At 44.9% G+C, this 18419-nt stretch overlaps 1 protein-coding gene across 2 annotated transcripts in view; it reads right to left on the reverse strand.

Annotated features, from left to right (window-relative positions):
• Positions 1-18419, reverse strand: part of raph1a (Ras association (RalGDS/AF-6) and pleckstrin homology domains 1a) — a 78195-nt gene that overhangs the window by 51319 nt on the left and 8457 nt on the right. For both annotated transcript variants that reach the window (XM_030080037.1, XM_030080036.1), the window contains exon 2: positions 1647-1723. The gene's annotated coding sequence lies outside the window, so the exon portion shown is untranslated. The remainder of the gene's footprint in view (positions 1-1646; positions 1724-18419) is intronic.

Raw genomic sequence — 18419 nt, forward strand, 5'->3', positions numbered from 1 at the left:
CTGCCACGGAGAACATAACAGCACACACACACACACACACACACACACATACTCAGACACACACATGTGGGGTGGCTGAGGTATGTGTGTGTGCTATCAGACGCCGATGTGAAACGCTTGGTCTGTGGAACAGATCTGAAGACGAGCAGACATACACACACACACACACACACACACACACACACACACACACACACACACACACTCGCTGCATGGGAGAACATTTATTTTGGAAAGCAGCAGAACGGAGCGGCTCGGAGAGACGGACAGCGCGTTCAGATCGGCTTTCAAACACGAAACGTCTCTGAAATGTCGAGAGGCTGAACCACAGACGGCAGACTGCGGCTCAACAACATCACAGTTACCATGGAAACACCACCGCTCAGGAGAACAGGAGCTGCAGAAGAAGAAGAGGAAGAAGCAGGCCTAGTAGAAGAGGGAAGAGTAGTAGCAGTAGTACTAGTGGTAGTAGTGGAAGAATAGCAGAGTAGCAGTAGTAGTAGTAGTAGTAGTAGTAATAGCAGTGGAAGACGTAGTAGAAGTAGAAGACGTAGAAAGAAGTAATAGAAGTAGTAACAGTAGTAGTAGTAGTGGTAGTAATAGTAGTAGTAGTAACAGTAGTAGCAGTAGTGGTAACAGTAGTAGCAGTAGTGGTAACAGTAGTAGTCATAGTAACAGTAGTAGTAGTAGTAGTAACAGTAGTAGTAGTAGTAGTAGTGGTAGTAGCAGTAATGGTAACAGTAGTAGCAGTAGTAACAGTAGTAGTAGTGGTGGTAACAGTAGTAGCAGTCGTGGTAATGGGTAGTAGTAGTAGTAGTAGCAGTAGGGGCAGTAGTGGTAACAGTAGTAGCAGTAACTGTAACAGTAGAAGTAGTCGTAGTAACAATAGTAGTAGTAGTAGCAGTAGTAGTAACAGTAGTAGCAGTAGTGGTAACAGTAGTAGTAGTAGTAGTAACAGTAGTAGCAGTAATGGTAACAGTAGTAGTAGTAGTAGTAGCAGCAGTGGTAACAGTAGTAGCAGTAGTAGTAACAGTAGTAGCAGTAATGGTAACAGTAGTAGTAGTAGTAGCAGCAGCAGTAGTAACAGTAGTAGCAGTAGTAGTAACAGTAGTAGCAGTAGTGGTAACAGTAGTAGTAGTAGTAGTAACAGTAGTAGCAGTAGTGGTAACAGTAACAGTAGGAGCAGTAGTAGCAGTAGTGGTAACACTAGTAGCAGTAGTGGTAACAGTAGTAGTAGTAGTAGTAACAGTAGTAGTAGTAGTAGTAGTAGTAGTAACAGTAGTAGTAGTAGTAGTAGTAGTAACAGTAGTAGCAGTAGCAGAGGTAGTACTCTCCTACACAGAGTTTGTTCTGTGGAAGTGAAACTGAATTTTATCGACTGACGAGCAACAAAAAGTTTATGTTCCAGAAAAATCCCATCGACCTGAGCAGGTTAGACAAAATCCATATCTGTACAGCCTGCAACAAAAAGGTGTGTGTGTGTGTGTGTGTGTGTGTGTGTGTGTGTGTGTGTGTGTGTTGTTCCGGGGGCATTATCTGTAAAACTCAGTCTCACGCACACCTCAGGGGATTTGTACAGAAGCAAGCAGCAGAGATTTTTTTGAACTTCAGTGTGTGTGTGTGTGTGTGTGTGTGTGTGTGTGTACCTTTGGTTTGGGAACACTGGTCAGTCCAGCTGGAACACAGTGCAGGGTGGAGGACACACACACTGGCTTCAGTCACCCTGCAGAGACACACAGATTCATTTGTTGTGATGACGTGTGATCAGACACAGCAGACACCCAACAGACGCCCCGCACCGACAGCCACGCCCGACAGCCACGCCCCGCCAGCAGACACCCCACACCAACAGCCACGCCCGACAGCCACGCCCCGCCAGCAGACACCCCACACCAACAGCCACGCCCCGCCAGGAGACGCCCCACACCGACAGCTACGCCCCGCCAGGAGACGCCCCACACCGACAGCCACGCCCGACAGCAGACGCCCCACACCGACAGCCATGCCCCGCCAGCAGACGCCCCACACCGACAGCCATGCCCCGCCAGCAGACGCCCCACACCAACAGCCACGCCCTGCCAGCAGACGCCCCACACCAGACGCCCCACACCGACAGCCACGCCCCGCCAGCAGACGCCCCACACCAGACGCCCCACACCGACAGCCACGCCCTGCCAGCAGACGCCCCACACCAGACGCCCCACACCAACAGCCACGCCCTGCCAGCAGACGCCCCACACCGACAGCTACGCCCCGCCAGCAGACGCCCCACACCGACAGCCACGCCCTGCCAGCAGACGCCTGGCAGACGCCCCACACCGACAGCTACGCCCTGCCAGCAGACGCCCCACACCGACAGCCACGCCCTGCCAGCAGACGCCCCACACCGACAGCTACGCCCTGCCAGCAGACGCCCCACACCGACAGCTACGCCCTGCCAGCAGACGCCCCACACCGACAGCCACGCCCTGCCAGCAGACGCCCCACACCGACAGCTACGCCCTGCCAGCAGACGCCCGGCAGACGCCCCACACCGACAGCCACGCCCTGCCAGCAGACGCCCCACACCGACAGCCACGCCCTGCCAGCAGACGCCCCACACCGACAGCCACGCCCTGCCAGCAGACGCCCCACACCGACAGCCACGCCCTGCCAGCAGACGCCCCACACCGACAGCTACGCCCTGCCAGCAGACGCCCGGCAGACGCCCCACACCGGCAGCCACGCCCTGCCAGCAGACGCCCCACACCGACAGCCACGCCCTGCCAGCAGACGCCCGGCAGACGCCCCACACCGGCAGCCACGCCCTGCCAGCAGACGCCCCACACCGACAGCCACGCCCTGCCAGCAGACGCCCCACACCGACAGCCACGCCCTGCCAGCAGACGCCCGGCAGACGCCCGGCAGACGCCCCACACCGACAGCCACGCCCTGCCAGCAGACGCCCGGCAGACGCCCCACACCGACAGCCACGCCCTGCCAGCAGACGCCCGGCAGACGCCCCACACCGACAGCCACGCCCTGCCAGCAGACGCCCAGCAGACGCCCCACACCGACAGCTACGCCCCGCCAGCAGACGCCCCACACCGACACCAGCAGCACCAGGAAGCTGACACTATGACAAGTGCTGAGATCTGAGCCAGAGACGGTTTCTGCTGCAAGAAAGAACCTACACACCGAGCTACTGCTACTACTGCTACTACTACTGCAGTACTGCTACAATACTGCTACTGCTGCAGTACTGCTACAATACTGCTACTGCTGCTGCAGTACTGCTACAATACTGCTACTGCTGCAGTACTGCTACAATACTGCTACTGCTGCAGTACTGCTACAATACTGCTACTGCTGCTGCAGTACTGCTACAATACTGCTACTGCTGCTGCAGTACTGCTACAATACTGCTACTGCTGCAGTACTGCTACAATACTGCTACTACTGCAATACTACTCCAAAACTGCTACTGTTACAATACTGCTACAATATTACTACCACTACTACTACAATACTGCTGCAATACTGCTACAACACTACTATAATACAGCTACAATACTACTACCACTAAGGTACTGTTACTACTACTGCTACTCCTGCTACTACAAAAATACTACTACTTACTACTGCAGTACTACTGCAGTGTTGCATTCTGGTCTATAGAGGTCTATCACCAATTCAATTCAATTCAATTTATTTTATTTGTATAGCCCAGAATCACAAATTACAAATTTGTCCCAAAGGGCTTTACAGAAAAATACAACATCCTCTGTCCTTAGAACACTTGAACCAGACACTGGTTTTGGGTGGATTGTCCCTTTAATACGTCACATGTTGGATTCATGAGTGGAGATTTGCCTCTTTATGAGCTCTTCTAGTTACAGGAAACACACACACACACACACACACACACACACCTGGCAGCTGTCTACACACCAAATGCATGTACTACCACAACAGCAGGTGGCAGTGCGGTGTGTGTGTGTGTGTGTGTGTGTGTGTGTGTGTGTGTGTGTGTGTGTGTGTGTCATGCTGAGCAGGCTGGATGCTGGATGTGTGTGTGACCTAAAAATAAGTGACAAGCTGACACATTTAAACACACTCCTGTACTCTCTCTCTCCCAGTGTGTGAGTACCCCTGTGCCCCCACCTCCTGTGTGTGTGTGTGTGTGTGTGTGTGTGTGTGTGTGTGTGTGTGTGCTTTGCTGACTCAGCTGAACTCTGTGACATTTCACTAAATCATCACGTCTTGCGTTGTGTCGAAATCTCGCCCAATCAGATTCAGTCATGCTGTAATCACATCTGACCTTCACTAGGAATTCATTCACCCACCCACACACACACACACGAAAGGGGAGAGAAAGTGTGTGTGTGTGTGTGTGTGTGTGTGTGTGTGTGTGTGCGCACGCGTTCCTCTTGCTCTCTCTCAAATTTACAGCCACACCCAAATACACAGAGCGTGTTAACACATCACATGCAGAAGAGGAAATTACAGACTGGGCTGTAAGCGCACAAACACACACACACACGAACACGAACACACACACACACACACACACACACACGCACAACCCAATCCCAGCTTGCGTAAGGTCATTAGCAGCTCTCATATGATCAGTAGATGACGGCTGAAACAACAAGAACTCTGTTTTTAGGACACACACACACACACACACACACACACACACACACACACACAGTGAACCAGCACTTCGAACAGCTGACTACCAGTCTTACTGACATTTTAACACTTTAACACCAATTAAATATCATTTCAACTTAACAAAGAAGAGAAAATGACAACAGAGAAACTATTTAACTAGCAGATTCTATTCTATTCTATTCTGATCTATTCTGTTCTGATCTGTTCTGTTCTGATCTGTTCTGATCTGTTCTCTGTGACTGCCCTTTGATGTGGTGCAGCTCATTTGTGGTTATTATTTCATGGAACTTCCATGTTGTTCCAGGAGCTAAACTCTGATTGGTTGTCTTGTTGAACACAATGTTGCAACGACTGGAGACTTCAGAGGAGCGTGTTAGGAAAAACAGCGAGGAGTGACACATCTGCTGTTTGTGAACATCTTTGGAAAGCTCGCAGTCTCTTTAGTTGTGGCTGAGTTTTGGGGTTTTTTTTTAATTAAATGTCATTAATGTGGGTTCAGTGCTCTGCTGGTCAGTGTGACTGCAGCCAGGCGTCTTGTCTTCGTGACTCTTGGTAATAATTAACATTATTTCACAGCGAGTCATCGTCTCTTGGTGGAACTCGTTAGAGAAAACGAGCGCTGCCTCCGGCCTCTCATCTCTGTCCTCTTCATGTCCTCAAACAGTGAAGAGACTCACGTCGCACCGCCAAATGTTTATAAAAACGAGGACAAACTTTGACAAGACGGACGGGGAAACTTTGCTGCAAAACCTGCAAAACTTTTTCCACAAGCGTTTGCTGGAGTGAAACACACACCCCTGTGATTCAAGGCCATGATCACCATTAAAGGAACACTAACGTTTTGGGCGTAATACCCCTTTTCCCAACTTCCCCAGACTGAGACCAGATGTTGGACACCATTTCCACCTCTGGATGTCCAGTGGTTGAGTCCCTATGGGTAGCATTTCCTGTTAGCTTAGCATAAAGACTTGAAGTCTATGAGATCATTAGCCTGGCTCCTTCCAGCAGCTCTGAAGCTGTGTGAGTTACACAGAGGATCATGTGGATCTGAAATACACAGAATAATCTGGAAGAGACCGTCGCACTCCTTAAGGTCCTCATCAACACACACACACACACACACACACTCAGAGCAGCTTCTCAGCCTTGAAAAGAATTCAAATTTTTCTGAGAAACACGAGTCAGGAGAGACTGTGGAAAAGAGGCTGAGACGACCCACTTTCACCAGGAAATGAGCCTGGAAAGAAAAAACAGAAAAGAAAGAAAGAAAGAAAATTCCAAACAAAAACAGACAGAGAAAATTATTGAAAATTACCAAAAAAAAAAAAAAAAAGTGTCACATCACTGAAGCACATCGGGAGGTGCAGGATCGCCGGCGGAGCATCGAGTCACATGGTGGAGTTTTTATCTTTGACTCAGACATAAAGGATGAATAAAGTGAAAATAATAGTGATAAAAAAGAGATAATGGTCTTTTTGGTGAATGTCCCAGATTTTCATTTCATGATAGTCCCTCTGTCCTCATGTCTGAGTCTGAGTCGTCTTCAGTTTCATGACCGTCACGTGTCTGCGGGGCTGATGTCTTGGCTTCTGGGTTGCAGTTTCTTGTAAAAGTCTTCAGTTTGGAGTCTCTTGAGTTTGTCTCTTTAGGGAAATGTCTTCAGAGGCAGTTTTTTCCTGTTTCTGGATTGAGTGGGTTTTCTTTTCTTCATCAATATCTTTAGCTTTGATTCGGTCATCCTCAAAAATCTTAATTGTGTCTTGTTGTAAATGTGCCTGCTGGGTGTTTGTGGCGGTCGGCGGCAGCAGACTGGTGTCTCCTCGCTGCATCATGAAACATCACAGGCTGATCGAGCTCGGAGCCTCAGCACGAGGACGGAATCAGAGAATCACAAACAGCGAGCCGTTTCCTTTCACCTGGAGAACAGACGAGTGCAGCCGAGTGGTTTTACCGCTCTAGAAAAATGTTAAAATGTCGGCAACACCTTCAAAAAGAGCTTCGTTCACAGTTTCGCGGGCGGTCGGGCCGTTAGAAACATCCTCTCTGCTTCCACTGACGTCCAGTTTGATCTGATCCAAATCACAGCCGATCAAAGTGACTTTTGATCGATCAAATCCGCCTCTATGGCGGCTCGGGTTGCAAAGGGGTGGAAAATTTCTGGTCAAGTTAAGCCTGGAAACTTTCCATAGGAATGAACAGGAATGAACTGGAAATTCTGGGTCATTTATACAAACTGCATCATATATAAGCATAAATATAAACATTTTGGATTTTTTTATAAACAGATGTGAGTGCAAACTAATACCAAGTTTTAAAAAAATGACATTCTTGACATTAATTGATTTGTGAGTAGACCTTAGCTCCAAGACTTTCTATATTTGATATTATATTTTTCTTAAAAGCCTGTCTGATCATATCTCCACATGTTCCCAGACGTCCCTGAACACGCCGCCTGCGCTCCTGAACACGCTTCTCTCTCAGACTTCAGGAGGAACATTTGAGGTTAGTTAGTTCTCCGTCCTCTGGAAATGAATCAGCAGCCTAAAAATATCAGCTTCAGCTCCCAAACCCAAACACGTTAATACCGCTGAGCGCTGAGAAATGTGGAGCCGCCCGCTGCCAAACCTCGCTCCCGAAGCCCCGCCGGCATGAAAACCAGCCGCTGACGGCCGTCCAAACAAACACACGGCAAATAAAAATGTTTAAAGACACACTGTGACCTTTTCAATACCGTTTAAAAGGTCAGAATGTGCCTTTAATGCACCTGGAGACATCAGCGAGACGTTCACTGACCCTGACACAGCTGGGAGATATGAGCTCCACTTACGCCCAGACGATACAGTGTGTGTGTGTGTGTGTGTATGTGTCGAGCAACATGTGAGTAGGTACACACACACACACACACACACACACACACACACACAGCTTCTATCTTCGTGAGGAATTTATTTTGACTTCCATTCTTTTTTTTATGAGCCTTAAACAGCTTTTACCTGATCTTAACCAAAACCATAACCATGACCAAAACCCCTTACCTTAACCTAAACCCTTAACCTCAACCCAAACCCTTACCTTAACCTAAACCCTTACCGTCAACCTAGACCCTTAACCTTAACCCAAACCCTTACGTTAACCTAAACCCTTACCGTTAACCTAGACCCTTAACCTTAACCCAAACCCTTAACCTTAACCTAGACCCTTACTGTCAACCTAGACCCTTAACCTTAACCCAAACCCTTAACCTTAACCCAAACCCTTACCGTTAACCTAGACCCTTAACCTTAAGCCAAACCTTTACCTTAACCTAAACCCTTACTCTAAATCCTAACCTGATTCTGATTCTAAACCCTTACCTAAACCCTTTCCCTTAACTTAAACCCTTCACCCAAATCCTTACCCTAACCCATTACCTTAACCTTAATATAACCCTAACTCTAACATGAGTCTAACCCATTACCTTAACCTTAATATAACCCTAACTCTAACATGAATCTAACCCATTACCTTAACCTTAATATAACTCTAACTCTAACATGAGTCTAACCCATTACCTTAACCTTAATATAACCCTAACTCTAACACGAGTCTAACCCTTAATCAGTAAATCAGATTCTGCCTTTGTATTTGTGAGGATAAGCCAAAATGTCCTCACTTCCCAAAAATGTCCCCACTCTGTTGATTAAAAACATGTTCTGGTGTCCTCACTGTGTAGCAAGTACAAATACACACACACACACACACACACACACACACACACACACACACACACACACACACAGAGAGATGTGATGTGTTGAGTCTCACAGCGGCTGAAGGCCAAACACACGAGGAGTTCAAACATCAGATCTGAAATGTTTTCGTGGCCGAGAGCTTCAGGCCTCGGCCGTCTGGGTCACATGACGACGACGATGACGTTTGTTCAGCTTTTTGAATCTCTCTCGTATTTAACGCGGAGCAGAAACGAGGCCCGGTCTGTGCTCGGGGTCTGAGGGTCACCGTGACCTCAGCTGTTTGTTGATCAGTGTCACAGTTTGTAAATCCTCCTCTCCCAAAACCAGACAGCGTATCACAGGAAACCTTCACACTCTTCCATCCGTCATGTTTTCACACACGTCTCTGTCTCACAATGACCTGCACAGTTATTAACATACAGAGCCATCTTCATCATCATCATCATCATCATCATCTTCATCATCATCGTCGTCCAGAGATGAACTGTCAGCCTGAGTCTCTTCCTGACACACACACACACACACACACACACACACACACACCCCAGGGGAAAATCTGCAGCCTGTTTGTAATCCTAATGGCTAATCCAAGCTGCCATCACTGCAGGGCCCAGAGCACAATAGAATAGATAGAATAGAATAGAATGTGCACTGCGGTTTATAGAATATTCCATTTTGATTTTCAACATTCTGGACTTGAGATGATTTGACCTGATTTCTGGGAGAGAAAAAAAAAATTGAGAGAAAAGGCAAAAACTGGTCCGACACTTTGCTTCAAAAAAGAGAGAAAAAAAAAAGAAAATGACCTGAAAACTGAGAGAAAGAGTTACAATTATTAGATTTGAAAAAAAAAAAAAAAAAAGGTTTAACATATTTCAATCACTTAAATTATATTTCTAAAATTATGTCACATAAAAACAGATTTTATTTCTTGCTTTTTTGGGGTCATTTTCCTGTTAAGATGCTCGGTGACTTTTTTTTTTTTTTTTTTTTAAACAGAAACCAAAAGAATCTGCTCAAAACACACACACACACACACACACTCTGCCAGCCCGACTGCCTCACAGTGAATAAACAGTAAAAGTTTCCACCTCCAGTCTGTGTGTGCGCAGCTGAAAACCTTCCTGCCAGAAACAACAAGTGAGGTAGGAACCAACAACAGGAGACAGTGAGAAACTCCGTTTATCATTATTATAATTAGATATTTAAATATTATGTTTCAGGGGGGAAATTTTTTTATTTATTTATGTATTTATCTATTTATTTATTTATTCGTCCCTCATTTACTTTACTTTTTCTTGTTGTTGTTTTTTATTTATTTTTCGGGGCTAATCCTCAGGTCCTGTCAGGCCAATCAGACGTGAGCTGATCGGTGCTGATCAGTTGTGTTGTTGTTAATAAAGTTATTGAACACCGATCAGCAGGCCGAGGCTCGTTCAGGCCGCCGCCACAGGAGGTGACATCGTGGCGGCGCCGGCCTCTGATTGGCCAGCTGTTTGCCGGCGCTGGTGGAAAAATCATTTTCAGTGAACCTCTTTGTTTCTGTCGACGTGACGGAAGGAAACTCAGGAGAGTGACCTTTGACCCTGCTCGCCGTCTCCCATGATGCCTTGCTGCCTCCATGCTCGGCTGCGTGGTCACAGAACAAAACCCTGCCAGAATAATAATCTAATAATAATCCTGACAATAATCCACAGAGTTTAGACTGAGGCACGCAGTTTCCACTGCAGTGTGTGTGTGTGTGTGTGTGTGCGCGTGTGTGAGTGGGTGTGTGTGTGTGAGTGTGTGTGTGAAAGCCAAAGTAGCAGAAAAACAGAAGCTGTTCCAAGCTTACTCCAAATCAAAACATTAGAGTGCAAACACACACACACACACACACACACACACACACACACACACACACACACACACACAGAGCAGTGCCATGCCCTTGCTTCTCTCTCAACATGAGGGACAGAAAACACACACAGACAAGCTTACAATATCAACACACACACACACACACACACACACATACACACACACACACACACACACACACACACACCTTGCAGTGTCAACAGTTACCTCAAACCAGAGCGACTAACCAACCGACAAACCCAAACACACACACACTCACTCTCACACACACACTCCAATAACAGCTCCTTCAAGCCTGACTGACTCACACACACACACACACACACACACACACACACAAAGTCTATAATTAGTTGTTTCATGACATGTTTCAGTGTTTTGTGCTACAGGTTGTGGCTAACAGGCTCGCTAGCACCAGTTTGTGTGTGTGTGTGTGTGTGTGTGTGTGTGTGTGTGTTCACGTTCACTCAGCCTCAGTTTAACACACCTGCATGTCTCCACATCACACCAGGTGTGTTTTCTTAACATCACTCAGAAGAAAAGTCCTAAGGATCCTCAATACACACTACACACACACACACACACACACACACACACACACACACACACACACACACACATATAACTAACAGGCTGCAGGATCTTCTTCTTCTAATTTTTCCAGCGTGTGTTTTTGTTGGAATTTCACCGTGAAGAAGAAGAAAACGTCTACGACTCACTTTTCAGCTCAGCCGTGTGTGTGTGTGTGTGTGTGTGTGTGTGTGTGTGTGATTTGTTGTGGTCTCACACCAAGGCCACAAAGTACGTCACTTTCTCTCTCTCTCACACACACACACACACACACACACACACACACACACACACCTTTCAGCCTGTAATTCCTGACAGATGGGACGGTGTTCTGGCTGCTGTCGCTCTCGGAAAATTTCATCTCACTCCTCCTGCAGTTTTTTCTTTTTATTCTTTCGTTTTCTTTCTGCCTTCATGTTTTTCCTCTGAGCTGCATCACCGCCGCCAACACACACTCCCTCTCTCTCTCTCTCTCCCTGTGTGTGTGTGTGTGTGTCTCTCGCCCCCAGTGGAGGTCCAGGTCCAGGTTGTGCAGCTGGGAATCAGGACAGACAGAGGCTGACTCTGGATCTGCTTCTCCTCATGGAAAATGTGCCGAACTCATGGCACACAGTAGAGAGAGAGGGAGGGTGTGTGTGTGTGTGTGTGTGTGTGTGTGTGTGTGTGTGTGTGTGGAGGGGGGGTTTAGGGTTTTAATGGTTTTTACTGAAACACTGCAGGAAAACGCCACAAACACCTTCAGAAAGAGGAGAGGCAGCACCGCTCTACACTGTAAAAAAATCTACAACTTACAGTAAAAACTGTCAAAAAGCAACAATAAAGACCATAAAATCCAAACTGGCACATCACCGCAGTCCATACATCACATGAGACAGCACATGAATTTCGTTTTTACTGTCATAGTATGTAGAAAACACACAGTTTTACCGTGAAAATAAACATATTGGGTCAAATGAATGGGAAAAGACCATCATTTCAAAAGCACTAAAATTAAAAGTCTCTGTTATTCTGTTTAAATTACAGATTTCACTGGTGTGTACTTAAATTTACAGTAGAGAACTTTTCACCATCCAGCAAAAACATATCTTAAACTGTAAATGTATACCATAATAATATACCATAATCAGGTTTATATTACAGCTGTTATTTTTAAAGAAAGTTACTGTGCACAGCTTCACAGTGTATCTGTTTTTGTCGTGGTAATTTATCAAAAAGTAATAAAAGATCCTGACTGTGAAATTATCGGTTCTCAGAGCAGCGTACTGTAATGTCAAATACACTGTCACCGGATTTTCTACAGTGAAGTTCTGGCCACAGCTGCTGGGATTTAAATGTAAATTTCACAGCTTTTTTTCTTTTTTTGCATTGGTGGGAGACAAAAGTCCAAAAACAAAAAACAAAAACATATTTATCATTGTTTTAATTATACTCAGCTCCAAATGATTTCCCTGTGTTTCAGCAGGTCTGCAGGAAACATTACTGGGCCCAGAACAGAGCCTTGTGGCACACCAGAGTCTACAGTACAGCACTGTGGCTTCATGTTAGTGTGGAAGATGCTGTGTGTTCTTTTTTGTTAATGAGGGAAATGAGCAGAACATTATAAGGCGGCTGTTTCAGATAAAAATTCACATTTTGATTCCGTGTTGTGAAATCTTTAGCTCCCTGCAGGACTTCATAAACGGTTTACTGACATGGAAAATGTGGGAAAAATTGTGGTAAACAGACCAAACATTCAAAATCACTGGGACGGAGCTTTAACTGTGTTTCCATCAGCTTTTTTTCAGAGTGGCTGATGCTGAATGTAATCCCAAAATCCAACACAGCTTCCATGCTCGCTGGTGGTGGAAAATGCATTTTTTGAGTAAAAACAGGACATGAGCATTAGATTAAATCCGGAACAACGAGAACGAAGATGAAGATGTGAAAGAAAAAAAAAAACATAAAAAAACAGGTGAATCAGGTGTCATTTTCCTGACCCTGATCTACTTTATTCTGCCGTGTTTCAACACATTTGTTCTTGTTCCCAGACAAAAAAAAAAAAAAATAATCCTGAAACAAGTGAAAGTGACCTGGAAACAAGTGGGATTATCAGATTTTTTTTTTTTTTTTTTTTTTTTTTTACCTTGTTTAGAGAAAAACAAGATCGGAGCTCTGAAGGTAAAGTTTGGTCATGTGGAGAAGTTCCTCCAGATGCCGTCCAGGTTCAGTTTCATCATTTTATTTCTCGTTCCAGTTGCAGTTTGTAGATTTCAGACGCAGCATCGGGGTCAGAGTCAAATGTCTGGTATGTCAGCGATTATTTCCACTAGAGGAGACGGAGGCTGAGCTGCAGGCGTCGGCTTCACGGTCATTTAGCAACACACACACACACACACACACGTAATGTGCTGTGCACTGTATATATGTACTGTATGTGTACTGTATGTGTGTGTGTGTGTGTGTATGTGTGTGTGTGTGTGTGTGTGTGTGTGTGTGTGTGTGTGTGTGTGTGTGTGAACGCTGGCTGTCGATGTGGGCCATGTACCAGAGCCTTCCAGCCAATCAGCCAGTCAGAAAACCAGCCAATCAGCTACCTGACTCTGATTCATGATAATGAAGAGTTAATTCAATTAGAGAAAGTCCCACTGGCCCAGTTCAACCAGGAACCTTCCACACACACACACACACACACACACACACACACACACACACACACACACACCATAATTTGCTAGTTCTGCAGTAACTGTTTCAAACCCGGGTGTGCGTGTGCAGGGAAAAGATTTTTTTTTTTTTAATTAATTTCCCTGTGATTTAATTTTAAATATATATTTATGATTATGTGCTACACTTATATCTATTTATATTATTTATATATATATCAAATTTTTTGAGACATACTTTTTCTTTCTAAATTTTTGGTTATGTTTTACTAATTTTCTGGTATTTTTGTAAAATTTTCAAATTTTTTTTCTTGAAAAAAAAATTACTAATTTCTTGGGGTCATTTTCTGGTAATTTTCTTATAACATTTTGCTGATTTCTTGCTAATTTTGGGTCCAAGGGTGAAATGCTTGAAGCCCTCAGGTGCACTTCACTCAGAGTCAGTCCCAGCTGACTGAACACCTTGATGATGATGATGATGATGATGATGATGATGATGATGATGATGATGATGCAGACACCTGGCGATGCTGGCCAGGTATTTCCCTGCTGCAGAGCCGTGATGGTCTGATGTCTGCAGGGTCCTAAACTCCCCAGTTCACTGCTAACACACAGTGACCCTGAACCCCCCAAACAGAGGAACCACAAGGCTGCTACATCTGACCCCCCCCCCCCCCCCCCCCCCCCCCCCCCCCCCACACACACACACACACACACACACACACACACACACCCTCCCAGCTGTAAACACCTCAGATCCTGCTGCTCTGCTGACTGGACTCACATTTGTTGTCCTGAACATGTGTTAAAGCTGTTTGCTTTACACAGCTCTGTTACCTCATCTGGATACTGCATTATCACACACACACACAAACACACACACACACGCGCGCGTGCACACACACAGGCTGAGTCACTCAGTTCAGCTGCCAGCTGCCTGTTCCAACAACAAACAACAGAGAAACCATTTATTTTCACCAACACACGAATGCATGTGCACACGCATGCACACACACACACACACACACACACACACACACACACACACACACACACACACACCTGTGTGTCCAATTATATGTATGTCCACATCAATACATCATATAAAGGTACATGATACATGATACAGCTACAACCTGTCATCCTGAAATTCTACACACACACACACACACACACACACACACAGCTGCTGCAGTGTTTGTTCAGTTGTTTAAAAAAAAAAAAAAAAAACAGGAGTCAGGACCTCACATGTCCTCTTAATGAGCTGCCAGTTTTTCTGTTACTGAAAATCAAGACAATAAATCAAAGATTATTTCTCTGACTGATCAACGTTTTTAGTCATTTATCCAGTAAAAATAATAATAAAAGTAATAATAATAATAATCAAAAATCAGAATCAGAAATACTTCATTGATCCCCGAGGGGAAACTGGGTCAGCTGCAGCTGCTCAATTCTCGGGAGAGCAATTCAATTCTAAGACAATAGAAAGAAATATGAAATATAAAAATATGTGCCTTACACATTTTTAAAAGGCGGTGCATTATGTCTCTATATGTGCATTAATCCTACACAATACTACATCAGTAAATACAGAAATAATCTTCACAGTAATAATAATGATAAACTGGGGAGGACACTTTGGGCTCTGATCACTTCCCATCAGACTTTGGCTCGACATGATTATTCATCGACTGATTAAAAAATAATAATAGACAGATTAATGAAAGTAATTAGCAGCTGCAGCCGTGGTTTCATCAGTGTGCAGGTCCACTAACCTCGCCTCAGCTCTGACCTCAGGTTTCTCACTCTGACTTTGAAAACTGAAAGGTATGGGATTGTGTTCAACCTCTGCAGTTTAATTTTTGGTTCAGCATTTTTTTTTTAAAATTTAATCCCAATATCTAATCCCAGCCGAGCACAGAAAGTAGGCCAGTGCATTAACACACATGTGAAGACCGAGTCCCATGCAGGTGATCGTGTCAGAATCTGGGTCAGGATGAAGGTTTCACATAAGAGCAGAGAGGCTGAATCACCACAGGAGCAGGTCAGCAGTCAAAGGAAAAGCAATGAAATGAAAAGAAGATGGAAAAAAAAAAAAAAAAAACGACCACTGGCAGCACTTTACTTTGAAAGGGCCGTATCCTCCAGTGTGTTCGCCCGTGTTAAAGTGGTGGAAGTAACAGTCAGTTTTACTCTCCAGCTGACTCTCACATCAGCCTGAGCCCAACACAAACAGCGCAAGCAGGAGAGCAAATATTGCATTTGTCTCACATCAGTTTCTGAATCGATCAGCTCTTTAATTATTCTGCCCCGCCACGTCCCCTGCTGATGATGTCACTGCGAGGGAGCGCAGAGGAAACTCTCTCAGCTGATTTGGTTATCTGAGCCAGCCGAGCGAGGCTTCCCAGCATGCACTGCTGACTCGATGAGCTAATCATGGGCTGGCCACCGCTCAGACAGACAGGCCGGAGACAGACAGAGAGAGAGAGAGAAAGAGAGAGAGAGAGAGAGACAGAGAGAGAGACACAGAGAGAGAGACAGAGAGAGAGAGAGACAGGTGGATTACAGCAGGCAGGAAAACACAAAGGCAGAAAGGCAGACAGGTGGACAGGCAGACGAGAGAGCTCGCAGACAGACAGGCTGGCTGGCTCGCACACACACACACACACACACACACACACACACACCATCTCCAGTTTCCTGCTTCAGTACTAATGGTGTTTAATGTGTGTGAGTGTGTATGTGTGTGTGTGTGTGTCTGCAGGCATGCTGGCCTCAGTTTAGCCCTGACACAGCAAAACACCCAGCAGTGTAACATTCACTGTACACACTACTACTGCATTAAACTGTACTGTAGTACTACTGCATTACACTGTACACTGTAGTACTACTGCATTACACTGTACTGTAGAACTACTGCATTACACTGCACTGTAGTACTACTGCATTACACTGTACACTGTAGTACTACTGCATTACACTGTACACTGTAGTACTACTGCATTACACTGCATTACACTGTACTGTAGAACTACTGCATTACACTGCACTGTAGTACTACTGCATTAAACTGTACTGTAGTACTACTGCATTACACTGTACACTGTAGTACTACTGCATTACACTGTACACTGTAGTACTACTGCATTACACTGCATTACACTGTACTGTAGAACTACTGCATTACACTGCACTGTAGTACTACTGCATTAAACTGTACTGTAGTACTACTGCATTACACTGTACTGCAGTACTACTGCATTACACTGTACACTGCAGTACTACTGCATTACACTGTACACTGTAATACTACTGCATTACACTGTACACTGTAATACTACTGCATTACACTGTACACTGTACTGTAGTACTACTGCATTACACTGTACTGCAGTACTACTGCATTACACTGTACACTGTAGTACTACTGCATTACACTGTACACTGTACTGTAGTACTACTGCATTACACTGTACACTGTACTGTAGTACTACTGCATTAAACTGTACTGTAGTACTACTGCATTACACCGTACACTGTAGTACTACTGCATTACACTGTACACTGTACTGTAGTACTACTGCATTAAACTGCACTGTAGTACTACTGCATTACACTGCACTGTAGTACTACTGCATTACACTGTACTGAACTGTAGTACTACTGCATTACACTGTACACTGCAATGTAGTACTACTGCATTACACTGCACTGTAGTACTACTGCATTACACTGTACACTGTACTGTAGTACTACTGCATTACACTGCACTATAGTACTACTGCATTACACTGCACTGTAGTACTACTGCATTACACTGCACTGTAGTACTACTGCATTATACTGTACACTGTAATACTACTGCATTACACTGTACACTGTACTGTAGTACTACTGCATTACACTGTACTGCAGTACTACTGCATTACACTGTACACTGTAGTACTACTGCATTACACTGTACACTGTACTGTAGTACTACTGCATTACACTGTACACTGTACTGTAGTACTACTGCATTAAACTGTACTGTAGTACTACTGCATTACACTGTACACTGTAGTACTACTGCATTACACTGTACACTGTACTGTAGTACTACTGCATTAAACTGCACTGTAGTACTACTGCATTACACTGCACTGTAGTACTACTGCATTACACTGTACTGAACTGTAGTACTACTGCATTACACTGTACACTGCAATGTAGTACTACTGCATTACACTGCACTGTAGTACTACTGCATTACACTGTACACTGTACTGTAGTACTACTGCATTACACTGCACTATAGTACTACTGCATTACACTGCACTGTAGTACTACTGCATTACACTGCACTGTAGTACTACTGCATTATACTGTACAATGCACTGTAGTACTACTGCATTACACTGTACACTGCACTGTAATACTACTGCATTACACTGCACTGTAATATTACTGCATTACACTGTACACTGCACTGTAGTACTACTGCATTACACTGCTGTACACTGCACTGTAGTACTACTGCATTACACTGTACACTGCACTGTAGTACTTCTTCATTACACTGCACTGTAGTACTACTGCATTACACTGCACTGTAGTACTACTGCATTACACTGTACACTGCACTGTAGTACTACTGCATTACACTGCACTGTAGTACTACTGCATTACACTGTACACTGCACTGTAGTACTACTGCATTACACTGCACTGTAGTACTACTGCATTACACTGTACACTGCACTGTAGTACTACTGCATTACACTGTACACTGCTCTGTAGTACTACTGCATTACACTGTACACTGTACTGTAGTACTACTGCATTACACTGCACTGTAGTACTACTGCATTACACTGTACACTGCACTGTAGTACTACTGCATTACACTGCACTGTAGTACTACTGCATTACACTGTACACTGAACTGTAGTACTACTGCATTACACTGCACTGTAGTACT

Source organism: Myripristis murdjan, chromosome 21, assembly GCF_902150065.1.
Source record: "Myripristis murdjan chromosome 21, fMyrMur1.1, whole genome shotgun sequence".
Lineage (NCBI taxonomy): Eukaryota > Metazoa > Chordata > Actinopteri > Holocentriformes > Holocentridae > Myripristis > Myripristis murdjan.